At 34.7% G+C, this 17,450-nt stretch overlaps 2 protein-coding genes across 4 annotated transcripts in view; both read right to left on the bottom strand.

Annotated features, from left to right (window-relative positions):
* The window catches only part of LOC126717396 (disease resistance protein RPV1-like), a 206,061-nt gene that overhangs the window by 19,493 nt on the left and 169,118 nt on the right, over nucleotides 1-17,450 (bottom strand). The window lies entirely within an intron of this gene.
* Nucleotides 1-17,450, bottom strand: part of LOC126717399 (disease resistance protein RPV1-like) — a 72,270-nt gene that overhangs the window by 52,705 nt on the left and 2,115 nt on the right. The gene's annotated exons all lie outside the window — the stretch shown is intronic.

Raw genomic sequence — 17,450 nt, 5'->3', positions numbered from 1 at the left:
GCTGCAAGCCGCCAGACGCAGCACACGTGCCAAGCATGCCAGAAGGTGAACAGTCATGCTAGCTGGAGCACTACAAGACAAAACAGGACAACTGGCCATACGGTTATCTCGCGACTGGATCTCGCGACTCAGTCAAGTCGCGAGGCCAAGCCGTGAGCCAGCCCTGTTTTGAAAAAACCTGACGTTTCACATTCTCCTCTCACCTCAGTATAAATACCCCTTATACCCACAAATGAGAGAAAGCTTCTAGAGAGAATTTTGAGAGAGAAACCCTAGAGTAAAACAAGATTGATTCATCTACAATCTTTACATAAGTGTCTCTTCAAATTCCTCAACTCTCTTCCTCTCCATTGTCAAACCCTTGAGAGGCTTTTTACCAAAACCTTGTTCTCACCATATCCATTACTATGAGAGGGTTGTTTGGTGTTCTGGAAAGCAGTTAGGAAGGAACCAATCTTCATTGGTTGATGCTATGGTCTAGTAGCGGAATCCGGGAAGCTAGAAAAGAAAAAGGTTCGGCACAACCTCGTTGGAGCAAGAAGCTTGGAGGGCTTAGGTGCATTGGGTAGATTAGGCTTGGAGGGTCTATTGCTGTCCATGTATCCCAACTACATTTTCTAGTGGATTGTTTACCGCTTGAAGGGCGGCGAAGAGGTTTTACGCCGAGGGCTTCAGTTTCCTCTTCGATAACACATCGCGTGTTGTCTTTGTGTTTGCATCTTCCTTCCCTTTTATCTTTGCCTTTTATTATCTGCTGTGGGTTGTGATTTTAATTTGGCTTAGATAGTTTTTCCAATTCTACATTATAGCTTATGTTCATTTTCCGTACACTAGTTATTTGACATAAAGCTTGAATTGGTTAATTTGTGAATTGGGGGTCTAAACGTTCAAGGGTGTTTTTACACTATTTGAACTTTCAGCACTTGAGATCTCTTCCAAAATTTCTTGGATAAATGTAAATTGAGGGAGGCTGCCAATCACAAAGCATTAAAAAAATGTTAGAAATAGAAATATGATCCTAAATTGAATTCAAAATTGTTAATTTTGTTTAACTTCTAAACTACAACTGAAATTTTGTTAATTAAATTAAATGGCACATAATTCATAGATCTAAACTGTCAATACAAATACTTTTTGTATTTTTATTGTTCAGCTAGGATATCAATATTAGTCTTTTTGCACAAAGATGCGTGGAAAATCTTCTTTGGAAAAGAAGATTTTCTAAAGATTATGTGAGAGACGCTTCTAATTAATTGATAAGTATCAATTATATAGTCTTTTCTTGCTATCATTAACCGTTGTAGTTTAACTAGCTCCATAATGAAAGATATGATCAAAATATAATAGTTTCATAAAAAAAAAAAAAAAATTAAAAACAAACAAACAAACAATATAGCTTCTGGGAGTTATTTTTTAATAGTAAAATTTTGTGGTGGTAATAGAGTAGTAATTAAGTACGTACACATTTTTGTAATGCCAACCAGATAAATTGCCAGCTTCATTTAGAGTAGCCCTCAATCTTTGCACCTTATTCATATCATACTTGAAATTTTCTTCATGTTTTGCCAATGCTTCTCCAAACTTTTCCTTTTGGCTATGTACTTCTAATGGATCCACCTTGTAAAAAACCGGAAACACAACTTGGCCTTTCTTTTTACACTCAAGAATTTTGGCAAGTTCATCCAAACACTAAGTGGAAGTTGCATAGCTTTTAGAGAATACAATTATTGAAATCTTTGAACTTTCAATAGCTTCTAAAAGTTCAAAGATTATTCATTTATTTATCGAATTGACATCCCGGTGCAAAATTGTCATCCTTATCTTTTAGAAACTAAGTTGGTTAGTTTTGAGAAGTTTTGGACCTAATTGGTATTAGCTCAAATCTCAAAATAGTTTTCTAGAATTTACCCTAAATTAAGGGGGTGTTTGGTACTGTGGTTTAAATAACAATTTTTAGTGTTTAAACAACATTAAACGTATTTTCACATACTTTTTCACCCACACGTATTTCTATAAAATAGCAACAACGTTACTAGAAATTTCTTACCAAACGCACCCTAAATGTTAACCAATCAATTATAGTAGCTTATATATCTGGGAGAGACTGGGACATAAATGTATTTATCAAAGGATAATATTTTATTTTTCTCGAAAAAAAGAAAAGAGATAATATTTTATATTTAGCAGGTGGCCGCCCAAGCTGGACTTTGGAGTGTGCTAAATATTTTATATTTAGCATTTTCTGATTCACTTTGAAACTTTTGGACCCAGGAAAGTACCAAGAAATTTCCTCCGTGTAAAATACTCTGGTTCACTTTCAAACCTGGTTGAATTCATCCGTATGACCCAATAACCAATCAATTAATATTTATTTATTTGCAGATACGGTAAGGTTGAAATCTTTGAGTCTATATTGGTTAGTAATGTCATTCTATTATATACATACAGTTTATGACGACTGATTTGGTCCAATTGATTTGATAAAAGGTCATTGCTGAAGTGTGTTTGTATATCAAATACTGTTATGTTGGACTTGGGGGACAATGGTGATTTCCAGGTTGTAAGGAGAGTAGCACTGTATGAACATGTCAAAATCACCGGCATGCGTAAATAGGCTTCAAATTATTAAATCTGTCAAATCAAAATCCATTTTGAAAGCTTGAAAATGTGTTAAAAACACAAGCACTGTTTAGACCCCCAAATAGAAGTTACGGCTCGATAGATTTTACACTAACTTAATTCTAAGTACAGAATAGTGTAAATGCGAGCGAATAAACAAACAAGCTACTCTAACACATATTCATATAATCATAGCAGTAAAATGAAATGTAAAAGAGTAGGGAAGAAGAATGCAAACACAAATAACACGCCGATGTGCTATCGAAGAAGAAACCGAAGAACTCAGCAAAAAAACTCTTCGCCGCCCTCCAAGCGGTAATCGATCCACTAGACAATCAGTTGGGATACATGGGTTAGCAAGAGACCCTCCAAGCCTAATCTACCCGTTGTACCTAAGCCCTCCAAGCTCCTACTCCAACAAGGCTTCTCGGAACCGTGTCTTGTCTAGCTCTCCAGATCCCGCAAGAAGCTCCATGTTGCATCTGCCATCCTTGGCTTCTTCCAATGCTTCCCAGCAGCACCAAAAGCTCACTTGACACTTTGAAAGGGCGTGGTAAGTGTTTGGGCTATCAACCTCTCAATGGTATGGAAATGGAGAGGTAGGAGTTAAGGAAAATCCACAAACTATTGTGTAGAGGATTGTGGGTTCAATCTCTAACTCTTAAGGTGTTTGGCTAGGGTTTTCTCTCAGAAGCACTCCTTAACATTTGTGGGTAATGTGGGTATATATAGTGTGGGTACAGAAAGTGTGTAACAGATAGTACAGTTTGGCAAAACAGAATGTCTCGCGGGTGTCTCGCAGAAAGGCATTACCCGCGAGATACTTGCGAGATACAGCTGTCTCCATCTGTACTGACTCTTCGCATTCCAGTCATGTGCAGGACACATGTATTACTTCGCAGGATGCTAAGTCGCGAGCTACCCGCGAAAACCTCTTCAGTCTTCAATAGCTTGAGTCTTCACACTCTCTCTCTCTATCACACAACCCTTACAATCAAATCCCACACTAAAAACAAGGTACAAAAGATTGATTAAAATTACAATCAAATTTGGCACGGAATTAAAGCCAACAAAACACATAGTTGTAAATCACAACTTTACACATTTCAATTTCAACCCTTGAAGCTAGCCTTCTCAAACAAAGGAAGGTGATTTTAAAACCCACATCCACAGAAAATAGCAATTGTGAAAATAGCATTTTCATAGCTCTAACTAAAACAATGTCACTTTGAAATTAACAAGGGTCCTTTTTTTTTTTTTTTTTTTGGCTTGTTACCTTGTCCTTCTTATCCAAAGAATTATTGGCACTTATTTTTAAATGCTAAATCATAGTAAATTCTATTATAAGGGAAACTCTGAATTTTTTTTTTTTTTTGAAATCCTCTGAAATATAAATTATTTCTGTTGTTACAGGAAGATGTTAATATAATGAAAAAGCTCAACTTTATTGCATACCGGTTCTCAATTTCATGGTCCAAATTATTGATATAAGTAATGAAATTAAATAAATAATTTATTAAAATAGAATTTCATTTTCGTAGTCTCTTTTTTTTCCCAGGTTTTCAAGTCATTTACTTAAAAAGGTTTATGGGTTTTTAACAAAGCTCTATTATTAAAAAAAAAAAATCCTGTGAAAAAACAACTAGTCAAGTAATTTCTAAATTGAGGCCTTTAAATGTTATGTTTAAGAATTATTGAATGAATAGAAGGAATTAAATAAAAAAAATAAAAAAAAATGATTAGAATGCAATGAAACAAAAATTCATTTGGCAAAAGTCTTGTCACTTAGTGGCATAATCTGCTCCCCTCTATTATTAGGAGAGAGAGAGAGAGAGAGAGAGTCATAAATGAGATGAAAATTGAGGAAAAAAAATTATGGGATAACTATAAGGGTATTCCTTCGGTGGAGAGAGTTATAAACGTGACATTCTCTCGGTTGAGAAGTAATGTGAACAACTAATCAACCCATTAATAAGGTGGGTTGATTTTACAAGTTTCTATTAATGAAACCCGACATCCTGAACCAATTAAAATCAGTTTTTCTTCACGCCAACCGTGCTTAGGTTCAAAGTTTCTCATTTTGGATCAGGTCAGCTCGGATCTTATGAATTTATTTGAATTCAAGTCTACTTGGACAATCGTGGATAATACAGAGAAGGTCATCTTTACAGCTTAAACATCATTTTAAGTACTAAGACTACTAACATCACAAATTAATAGTCACCACAACAACTACCTCCATTATATTTCAATAATTTTTCCTTAGTAAATTCATCTAATTACTTTTCCATATGTCCCAACAAAAGTACACTCTTTGATTCTGATAAGATTCTCATCCTACTTATGCTGTCATTTCAGCATTCCAAAATCTTTAAAATATGCAACAAGCTCACCAATGCTGAACCAGGAGTGCAAGTTTTCAGTTTAGAAGGAGTGCAGTAACACTTTTCTTTGCATTTAGAATTGGCTGATTTAGAGAATGTACTTATAGAATGCAATACCAGGACAGATCGTAATACACCCAATGCATGCCATACAGAGTACAGTTGAGCCACAAAACTTCCTCCAAACCCACCAATGCAGTGTAGGAAAGTTAATCATATCATCAATAGCTAGAATATTCTAGTAACTAAGCACCCAGCCAAGCAAAACAAGGTAGCATTAAGTGCAACATGGGATGCTATCTCTCTTTCACGGAAAACACTGGGAATATATTTGAAATATTATGTCCAAAGAAAGATAGCTAAGAGGTATATGGATCAGAAGAAAATAATGCAATTTTTGCAATCACAGTTATACAGCAGATATGGGTTTGCAATACAACACCTGTGTCCAACAAAACAGGAGGAGAAGGAGAAGGTTCATGCTGACCTTGAAGAAAACCCTCTGATCTTATTTGGGCTATCAAGGCTAGCGGTGTTGAATGATCTCAACCAGTGCTAGAACAGCAGAAACGTGGACTACGACATAATAAATTGTTTGTGTGAACAATAGGGCATAATTGCCGAAGTTAAATGTTAAGATGATCACTAGAGACAATAACTCCAAAGCTATAGTTAATTTAGCGCAGTGTCTAAAACCTCAAGCCAAACAGGGATTTAGTAGGTGAAGCAAAAGTGGACATTGTAATGTTCAAAGTTGTTAGCCTGAAGAGCAAATGGAAAATGTTGATATTTTTACAATGACAAGATCCTAAATTTTAGACAAGGCTATGATGGGTACATGCTTGAAGCAAAAAAAGCCATATTGTTTCAGTTAAAGGCCACGCAAATTATGTGCCTTCCCCAAAACCATTAGGTATTGGGTTATAGGAATTCAAGGCTCTAGAGTGGCCAAGGAGAGATAATTGTATCTTATGTAAGATTTCAAACTTACATCTGTATTAAGGTGTTGAAGGTGTGCATGCTATGATTCTTCCTAAACAGTGTCACTCCATGGTTTCTCCATCCCTTGCTTCACAAACAGAATTCAGCGATCATATTGCAGTTTTGATTGGTAAATACTAATCATTTACACATTTCAGATCAAACCCACAACTTCAACATCTTCCCCTTGTTTATGAGAGGGAAAGGAGAAGCCATTTGGTACAAAGACCAATGGCCATACTAATTGACAATCTTAACAGAAATATAAACTAGGAATAGCCCAAGTAAACAATCAAACACTTATTTTTTTTATAAGTAATTAATGAGTTTTATTAAAGAAGAGTAGTGTTCAAAATGTAGAGCCTCTTAAAGAATTACAATCGTAAATTTAAATGGTCCCCAAAAAATTCATTGTACAACATTCAATTTGCAGATTCAGGAAACTAGATTTTGGTCTCTTTAACTGGTTTCTCCATGACTTCAAATGTTCAGTTATTCAAGTCCCTCCAAATTGTCCACATAAGACAGTGAGGAACTGCCAGATGCTACTTATGTTCTGATTATATGTACCTTTCCAGCAGCAATAACATCTATCACCTTCTTGGCATCAACCAATGAAACCCAAAAGCAATAGAAGAAAGGACCAAAAATCATGACCTACTAAGCAATGAACCAAAGATGGTGTACTGATTTACAACTTATCTTTCACATATACAGCACCAATTGACCAAGACCATTGATGTTCAGCCTGTTGATGAGGATTGCTTGCATAACAAATCCATCCTTTCTCAGTGTTGATCTAAAGTGGCTCAGTGACATGGTGAGGAATAAGAACTTTGAGGCTTTGAGTCAGTATGGAGTAAAAGCACTGGCTGTGGTTCTTGGAACCTACATAAAGCAAGTTATTAGTGGTAATGTGGCTGATCTTATTCCTTGGAAGAATGTTTTTGGTGCCACTGTTATTGTACTTTTGGCCTCTGCTATAATCTCTCTGCCTTTGGAATCAAACAGCATACGATTGTCATGGTGGGAGTATTATCGTTACTGTCGTTCTGGTTGTTGTTGTTTTTGCTGTCTATAATTTCAAGCAATCCAGGCAATTTGAAAAGTTCTCCCCAAAGAGTGGAGACATCAGGGTGGACGTATTGAGAGATGGGCAGCACCAACATATTTCAATGCACTTGTTGGTATTGTTACTGCTAGTCATAATCGTGGTGTTGGCAATTACAAAAGGTCTGCCTCTGGCCGGTAGACAACTTTGGCTTATTCTATGAAATACATGATAGTTGATCATGCCTTGGCTAGGGATCTCTGATTGTGAGACACAGTATCTGCACTGACAAAACAGGTACTTGTACATTAAATGAGATAAAGGTAACAGAACTTTGCCTTTAAAAGAAGCAATGAGGGAAGGTACTCCCACAGAATAGTATCAAATGTTCTTGATATATAAAACAAGAAGCAGTTGGTTTACACAAAACCAATACTATTTACAAAGTAGATTCTGAATTACTTGTAAAGATTTCTGGAGCCCTACCAAGAAAGCGACACTTTCTAGGGTTTGTCTTTGATTTGAGCATGAATATCAATAAATTCTATAATCCATGTTAGACTTAGATTCAGAGAAAAATAGAAGTGGAGTTTCAATGAAGATGAAGAGTGTGAAGGTTGTCCACACCCCACTAGAAAGGAGCTGTCGAGACTAAGGGATATATATTCAAGAGACTACATTCTAGCCAGCCTTTAACATGACATCAGGGTAAAAAGAAAGCTCTTCCCCCAAGGCCAATTCATTAAATAATACCAATCCTATGACAAATCAATAGCTATTCCAAAGTAATTATTAGTTTTACTAAGTATCAAAAATTTCTATGAAACTTAAAAAAAAAAAAAAAGTTATTCCTCCTTGAATTTTTCATAGGAATACAGTTAAGAAATAAATGACCAACAATGTCGAGGGTGAATTTCATACATTCAAATGGACAAAGAAGTAATAAATACCATTAGTTTGAGAATAATATTAGAAAACTCAAAATTTAGTGGATTAGATAACTTGCTCCAAACTTGACTAACCAGAATATCAGACCACTTTTAATGTTAGTTATATTTTTGTCATATTCAACGAATCAACAATATAGAAGACCTTAAATCATAATAACTAAAATTACAATGAAGCATATGAAAACTGAACTCAGAGCAAAGTGACCTCATGACTACTCTAGTAATGAAACCAAATTATATTACCAACAATTATTATAAGTTAGAGAAAAGAAAAAAGAAAAAAAACACATTTACACATTGACACATTGACAAGTTACAAAAAATACTTTTTTTATAAATATTTTATAGAAGGAAATTGTATGCCATCTTTTCATAAGTTGGATAGTTGGTATAGAAAGATGATTGATTGTCAACAAACTAGACTTTAAATTTTTTGCTTCAATAAGGAGAGAAACACAAAAGAAATTATCAGAATACTCAGTTCCCAAGGTTTTGCAACAATGCTCAAGTCATAGTACATCTAGGTATAATGGTAACTCTAGCAAGAGAACAACAATACCACAAAAGGAAGATGAAGATTTATTTCTTCCTAAGTAGGATATTAAAAAAAAATTGCAATTCCACATGTCCCCTCCTGAACATCTCAACCAATGTGGTAGGGGTAGTACTAGTACAAATTAAGCAGATCATGATCAAATGCAAAGCAAAGGGAGGCCAAGGTGGCTGTTGCCTCCCATGGGAATTTTTTTTTTAATATTTCTTTTATATACATATATATATTTATATATATATATATAGAGAGAGAGAGAGAGAGAGAGACAGAGAGAGAGAGAGATAAACCTTTGTACTGTATGCCCCAATTCTTCCACTTTTTCAGATATCAAAACCACATAATCCCATTTGAAAGCAAGAGGTTTTGATGGGATTAAGGTAACATCAAAGGTGCACCAAGAAAATTATTGGTCTTTACTAAGAGAATTTTTACTTGCATTAAAATTTTAATTCTAGCCATACCTTATTTGAAATATAAATATATTTTCCTTCAACTAAATATGTTACTGTCCCCTTAAAAAAAGACCCTAGGTTATATTATAAAGAAGAAGAAAAAATGTGTTCATTAGAGAGAAGCAATATACATAAAATTGACCTAAACAAGGTGGCTAACTAAGGAGAGAGTAATTTAAGAATGTATGATCATATTCCCATGTAGAGAAAAAGGAGTTGATTAATTTGGTGACAAGGTGACTATGAAAAGCTGTGGGTCAAGTGTACTAATTTAGAAGTTAATGCCTTTAATTTTGGGTGACCCTAGGCAACTGGAGAAGAACAAATTTAGGGGTTATTCAAGAACAAGATGCTTTTAATAATTCTAAGGTTTACCATAGTTTTTCAGCTAGTGATGGTGGGCTTAGAGAAGTGTTTTGTCAATTGTCAGTACCGAGAGGCTGATTGGGGGCAATGGGGTGCTTGCGTTGGACTTGCAGCTTTGTATTGGTCGACTGCTTTGGCTCTTCAAGTGTAGTGCAGTTTCTGGCAAGCAGTTGTCTAAGCAAAGATGCCCTGCTTCTTGAAATAGTAAATGATAATCAATGCAATAATTCCCCAACTAACCCCCCCCCCCCCCCCCCCCCCCCCCCAACAAGAGAAAAGTATCCAAGATTCAGCCAATAATTCCAAATCATTTGTAATACATGAATTTTTGTTTTAGGTGAAGTGAATATTAAATATAGTGCCAAGGGATTTCAATTCTGGAGAAAGGTTCCAGTTAGCCCTAACATGAGGTATGTTCAAGATCACAAGGAGAAATAACCATTATTTGTTTGAGAAGAAACAATATAAAAATCATATTTCATTCAATAAGACAACTTACTCTAAACATGGCCAACTGGAATATCAATTCATTTGATCTTATTTATATTTTGTCATATTTAACAAAACTACTATCCCGAAGGCCTTAAGTCATACTAACTAAAATTAAAATGAAGCATATACAGTCCTAGCTAGGCCAAGAGTAACCTTGTGACTACTCCCATATTAAAATCAAATTATATTTCCAACAATTATTCAGCTGGAATACATATCATGTGAACTTAGGAGCATCAAATTGTATTTAAACATGAGTACCTTCTGATAGTTTTTAGACCCCTTAAAACACAATTGGATTAACCTAGTTACTTAGCCAAGTTATTACTTAGTCCAAATTCCAAGTCTAGGTTAACACAATCAAACAATCATATCATGCATAGCAGCGGAAAATAAATAAGACAATGATATGATCACCTAGGAAACCAAACTGGTAAAAACCTAGGGGGGATTTAACCTAGCTATCCTCAAGGTAAACTTGAATCCACTATGAAAGAATCGAAGTTTACCAATAGGACTTAGACCACTAACATCCTATTGCTACCCACCAGTAGAAACTTACTGACACGACCACGTGCAAGCTCCGAGACCACAGACTCCTTCTTTCTTGGATTCTCCAGCAAGTACAAGCACACCTGCTTGTGTTTCTTTAAGTTCTTATGGCAGCAACTGAATAATCATCAAGTTCTTGAACGAATCTCCTTCTTGATAATCCTAAGCTTGTGTAAAGGAAAGCTCCTCAAGATCTCACAAGAGATTTACACAAACAGTAATATGAGCAACACTAAAACATGACTAGGGTTTGCCTTATATACTTAGGGCAAAAACATAAAACCCTAAACGTTTTAAATGAACTAGGGCTGAGTTGGAATTCTACAGAAAACGCATTCTGCCCGATTTTTGATTGATCGAGCCTAAGCTTCGATCGATCGAACCAGGCCGAAATGCACTATTAACTCTGCATCAACTTAAATCCAACTTTACATAAATGATACAACTTTGAGCAAGTCTAAATATGACTAAACATCTTGTTTTGATCACGGTTTGCCAACAATGCACATTAGAGTTCTAAATACATAAGATTCTAAGTCTTTAGAACCTAACAATGAACTTAGGAGCATCAAATTGTATTTAAACATGAGTACCTTCAAAAGGATCATAGATTCCAAGAGAGACCTTTTTTTTTTTTTTTTTTTTTTGAGAAATAATTACAACATGCTGCTAACCCCGCAGCTCGAACCCTTTCCCCCCTAGACCCCCAAGCACTTTGTACATGGGGAGGTGCCAATTCAGCTACAAGGCCTTTGGCCCAAGAGAGACCTCATTAGCATCTGAGTGACTTTTCAGAATTCGTGCTAACTATTAATAAATTGATAAACCATAGTCCAAACACATATTTTTCCAAATGACTGATTTCTGAGGAGTTGGTATCAATTTATGCCTAATTGCTCCACCTACAGTTCCTCTAATCATATTGGACTGGGAGTGTAACGTGGGCAAGAAAACAAATGCAAGTCCACTAGGATGTGTGACTATGTGAGCAACATACTAGAAAGAGGAGAGATAGGTAATGAACTTCTATCTACTTGTTTTCAATATTTTAGTTCTAAAAATTGAGTTTTCTTTTTCATTATTCTACTAATCTGATCTGAACTTTTCTTTGTAAAAATTATAATACTTTCAAAGAAAATACTTCCATATTCACACAAAATTAAAACCAAGACCTCAACTCCACGTTGTAATGATGTGGAAGGAGGTACAATTTGGTCAAAAGACCATTAACTTATTTTTTAAGTAACTTTGGCTTAAATAATCTAATAACCCTAATTCAGCTACAAGCTATAAGTGACCCCTTGAGTATGACCCATTAGAAATTGATTTTAGTCAATTTAAGAAAATTATATGCCATTTGAAAAATAAAAAGACAACAAACACATTCAGTGAGCTAAGAAAAGCAAAGACAAATTTCTTTCATTAATTAGATTTTTCTTTACATTAATGTCCTTTCCAATTGAATGTTACCCAATCACATTAACGAGTAATTAATTTATAGTGAGAGAAGTGGTAAAAGTAGTCAATAAGGGGCGGAAATGGGTAACTAGCAATAAAATTCAAACTATATAGTTAATAGTTCCAGTTACAAAACTATATCATTTACTAGCAACTCGAGTCTTTGAGACTCGATTTTGGCCTATAAATCGAGTCTTTGAGACTCGATTTCCATGCTCTGATGCGGCAGGCTTTAGTTACGTGGAAATCGAGTGTCTAAAGCTCAATTTATACCAACAAAATTTAAAAAAAATTAAAGGCTCAAGCCTCTCGTACAAGCCAAAATACACAGAAAAAAAAACTTAAGAAATCCAAAACACAACCATCAGATCTGAGGGAGAAAGAATCTAGAGACTCAGAAAAAATGTAGGCTTGGGTGCGCAAAACACAATTCTAAGCAAAATCACACTTTCTTTTTCTTTTTTTTCCCCTTATTCAATAAACATAAAGATCCAAACTTTATGATTTTCTAAGCAGCCAAACAAAAAGCCAGATAGAAAAAAGCAAAAGAAAGAAAGCTAAACCTCCAGAACTCCTCGGTGGTAGCGACGGCCTGGGCCGCGCGCTGCCTAGGTCACACGAGCGACCTGGGCCGCGCGCTGCCTAGGGCTGCGCGCTGCCTGGGGCCGCGCGCGACCTGGGCCACATGCTGCTTGGGTCGGGCGCGACGGCCTGGGTTCTTCTGGGTTTTTTTTTTTTTTTTTTTTTTTTTTTTCTTCCTTCTCTGATATGTTCTGGGCTTTTGTTTGATATTGATATGTATAATAAGGGTTAGAAAATCGAGTCTTAGAGACTCGATTTCCATGTGGTCTCCACGTGGAAAAATATGCCACAGTGGACGACATCAGAGCATGGAAATCGAGTCTTTGAGACTCGATTTATAGGCCAAAATCGAGTCTCAAAGACTCGAGTTGCTAGTAAATGATATAGTTTTGTAACTGAAACTATTAACTATATAGTTTGAATTTTATTGCTAGTTACCCATTTTCGCCTCAATAAGGCCACCGAAACAATAAAACTAAAGAATGAGGCATCCTTTAACACTAAAAAAGCATTATAGAAAAACAGTTTTGATGTAATAATAGTACCTTGTCATATTTCTTTGAATTTGAATGAAGAGGTTCTCATTTCTTTAGTAGTAGACTTGGTAAAAAGTCAGCGTCCCAAATGCAGCATCAAAGGCCAAGGCCCTCTTTACTATTGGGGGAACGTTTACAGGCAACAATAGACTAGAGTCATTAGACCCCAGTGCCCATTTTATGAGGCTGTGCATTACATTATTATTTGAAAAAAGAAGCCAGAGCCAAAATATCCTTCCTTATGCTCTTCCATTCCCAGCCGAGCTTGCAAGCTGGATTTGCAATGAAGTTGATGATGTTAGCTGCAATTTAAAAGATAAGTCCTCAACAACTAGCTAACAGTATAAAGATTATCACTAGCACAGATTCATTGGACTATAAAACAGGAAGAGTATTAGCAATCCAATTGTGCAATCTATACTGTATTTTACCATTATATATGTCCATAGTAACATTTTATCAAATACTTGGGGTGCTTACCTTTATACCCTCTATCACAACTTGTTCAAGTCTCTCCTCATTTGCCAATGGCATTGCCCATCTTACTGCAGAGGCTTATCCCACATCTGATTGCTCTGCCATTCCCCTCTTGATTTTTGAAGACCACAGCCAAGCCTACATTATTTTGATCACACGATGCATCAAAGTTAAGCTTTACCAGTTGATCAGGTGGTTTGGTCCAAGCACTTTCCTTGTTTTGCTCAACAGTTCCCCTCATAGTCCCAAGTGATCTCAAGTCAGAGTCATACTGTGTGTTAAGACGATGGGCTAGCTGATTTATGCTTGCTTTAGTGTTTGAAACCAGAGCTTCCACTCGTGCATCCCAAAGGATTTTCATTGCCACTACTGCATACAGTGTGAATCCATCTTTGGTGACTCTTTCTGCCAGTAATTCTTTTGGGGGGTCAAGTATTTGTTCAATGAACTCCTTTACAGATTTAGCTTTGATCATTTCAACTCAAAAACCCCATCTACCACCATACCACATTCCTTTGGCATAGGGACAACATTGAAATAGATGTAAGACTGAATCTTCTGCTATTTCACAAAAGGGGCAATAATTGGCATTTTGGGTTTCAGAGCATCCGACCATCTCTTGCTCGAAGGGAAGATCCTCTGCAGCCACTCTAGATAAAAAAATTTTTAATCTTTCATCTAGAGATGCTTCTTTTATTTTCTTATCTGTAGTAGAATTCCGAGAGGGACATATGCATGCCACGTGGACCCCACACCTTCTTATTGTAATTTCTGCTGTTTGGCTATAGTTATTTGAAATTTCACACCGAAGAGTAACATCATTCCGATCCACTAAAATTATGCGTTTCAATAAGTTATGTCTAACACTTATATAATGAAACCACATAAAATTTAATGAATCAAGTGGAAATCTATATCTCGCGAGCCTTTCTTCAAAACCATAAATGAACAAGTAGATAGAACAATGAAATACTTGACCTCGAAATGGCACATCATCCTTGGGTTTCACGTTTAAAGCAACACATAAAGCAAATGATGAAAATTTCTGACCAACTGAGAATGATATGGAACTTCCATCACTCTGATGGTTGAACCACTTTGGAATTGTAATTCCTGGAAGTGCAAGGCTATAAATAGACCAATTAGAAGCGAAGCCCAATTTAGATGAAGAGCCCATTTCAGATCCAAACTCCTGATGCGATGATCCCATATTAGAATAACCACATACTAAACTCCGTGGAAGCCCTATCGCATCTCCAAACTGCTTGCATTGAGCAAAATTACAAGACTTTAGTTCATCAAATTTAGTAAGGAAAGTTAACCAAAATTGTTTTTTTATATATAAATTAGGGAGATACCTGACTCAATAATCTTCTTCTAAATCGTGAATTCAACGAATTGCACCCTATTGCAAATACAATTTTTATACAAGATGGAAGCCTTGGAATTTCCCGAAGGTTCTGGCAATGGTGAATGCAAAGGGTCTTTAATTTCGGACATCTTCTTGCAATTTTAGGGAGGGCAGTAATGTTGCTGTTATAGAAACCTAAATATTGTAATTTGGGGAAGCAACCAGAAGTATCCCTGGCTTTTGGAAAATTTTCACAATCATACAAAATGAGCCACCTGGGATTTTGTAAATTAGAGATGTTACTTGAATCTTTCACGTTTTTTAAACTTATTTTTAACTCATCAAGGCTAATGAGATATCCTATTGATGAAAGCAACGCTAATCTTTCCGTTCCTTGCAGAAGACTTCCACACCCATTAAAATAAAACCTTTTAAGAGATTTCAACTGGAGGTATCTTGGAAAAATTCTAATATTTTGGCATCTATCGAGACTCCAGAATTCAAGCTCTTCAAGAAGTCCAATGGATTGATGAACCTCAACTAAATTTATGCATTTGTAAAGGATCAACTTCTTTATATTCGGGGAAATCAATGATAAGTCAGGTACCTTTGTAATATTTTTACAAGATGTGAAATCCATATATTTCAATGTTTCAAACCGACATCTCTGTATAAGAAGGAAAGTTTTTGAAATTTATTAGTAAGAAGAAAACAAACTTTAAATTGATAGACTAAGAGCATAGATTAATAAATAATAAATGATCAATAATGAATTATAAATTTGTAATACACATTTTTTTAAATAAAAATGTTAAAGGTATAATAAATTTTACTACACATATCCTTATAAAAAAAACTTTACTACATAAAACTTACACCTATTTGTAATTGATAACATATTAGTATATACACAATGTAATATAAAACTTGTAGTAGCCAAAGACCATAGTGCTGCTCTTTTTAAAAAGGAAAATACTTTTAACAAATAGTTAATTGATTTGCAGCCTTACACTCATCGTGGTTGTTTGAACATTTTTAAATATTTGTACAAAAATTAACTTTATTTGTGGGCCTTGTCAAAAAAAAAAAAAAAAACTTTATTTGTGTGGAAAATGTATAGAAATATTATTTATGCATTTATAAAGCTCCAACTTCTTTATGTTTGGGGCAATCACTGATAAGTCAGGTACTTTTATAATATTTTTATAATGTGCGAAATCCATATATTTTTACAAAGGAAGAATATTTTTTTTGAAATTTATTATTAAAAAGAAACAAAATAAGGATAATTAAGAGCTCATTTAAAAAAAAAAAAAAAAAAGGCTAAGAGCATTGATTAGGAAATAATAACTTTTTTTTTTTTTTTTGAGAAACAGAAATAATAACTGTTCTATTATGACTTATAATACACACTTTTAAAATAAAAATGATAAAGGTATTATAATTTTATAAACATAAAGCCTACAAATTAATGTGGCAATGAATGTGATTGGTAGGTTTCGACCACCACATAAACAAATATTTGAATTGTCTCTTTATAATTTGTAAAACGTCAATTTGTATGGTCAATGTAGTAAAACTTGTAATATCTATAGAACTATTTTTTTTTTAAATTAAAAAAAAAAAACATTTGTCAATAGTTCATTGATTTGCACCATAAATTCTTTATGGTTACGTGTACATTTTTTAAATATTTGTGCACAATTTGATTTTATTTATTAAAAAAATTTATAGAAAAATTATTTTATGTAGTATTAAATGCATGGTTTGGTTTTAGCAACAAAAAAAAAATGCACCTTAACTTATTCTCTAAAGGTACTCGTTAACAAAAAAAAACCTAATAAGAATTTATAAATGCTATGATTATACCTCGAAATGCTTGTCCAATTCAATGTGGCTCTCTCGCATGTTAAGTACAACGAGTTTTGTAGGTTCAAAGGTGGACGGCAAGGACGATAAAGGAAATTCATTCCAATCAAGTAACCTTATCCCATTAGGAAGAGATTTAAGGTCTTCACAAATTACATTACGAATTGTCAAATATTTGAGACTTTTCATCTTTCCAAGATTCAATTGCATCTTTTTTGGTTGTGGCAAGGACAATGTTATGCCTCGAATCTCATCTAATCCCTAATTGGACAAAAAATCACATGAATCACGTTAGACAATAGAATATATGATTATTAAAATTTAGGAAAATGCTAACGGATGCCCTTAGGGCAATGGTTAATAATTCATTTAAAGAAAGTTTTTATGGGATAAGAAAAAAAAAATTAATGTTTTGATAGCTTTTTTCATTTCCCATAAAAGTGGTGTTCAAAACTTTCCTAAAATGGATTGTTAACCATTTCCCTAAGGGCACTCATTAGCATGACCCATTTAACATTAAAATGAGAAAAAAATAATGATAAATCAAACATAATGAGAAAAATTAATTACATTTGCATTGTGAGTAAAGGGAAAGGTAAATCAAAAGGACTTATACCGTATCTCCATTTAGTACTTCAGGAGCATCCTCATAACACGATAGCCTTCTATGTTTTTTTGACACTTCTGATTCTTGTCGAGCAATTTCTAAACCCATTTGTTGTATCAAGACATGCATCAATAATTTGTCATCTTTTGCAACAACTATGAGAGATTTAT

Source organism: Quercus robur, chromosome 3 (assembly GCF_932294415.1).
Source record: "Quercus robur chromosome 3, dhQueRobu3.1, whole genome shotgun sequence".
Classification (NCBI taxonomy): domain Eukaryota; kingdom Viridiplantae; phylum Streptophyta; class Magnoliopsida; order Fagales; family Fagaceae; genus Quercus; species Quercus robur.
This window is presented reverse-complemented; position numbering and strand designations above follow the sequence as displayed.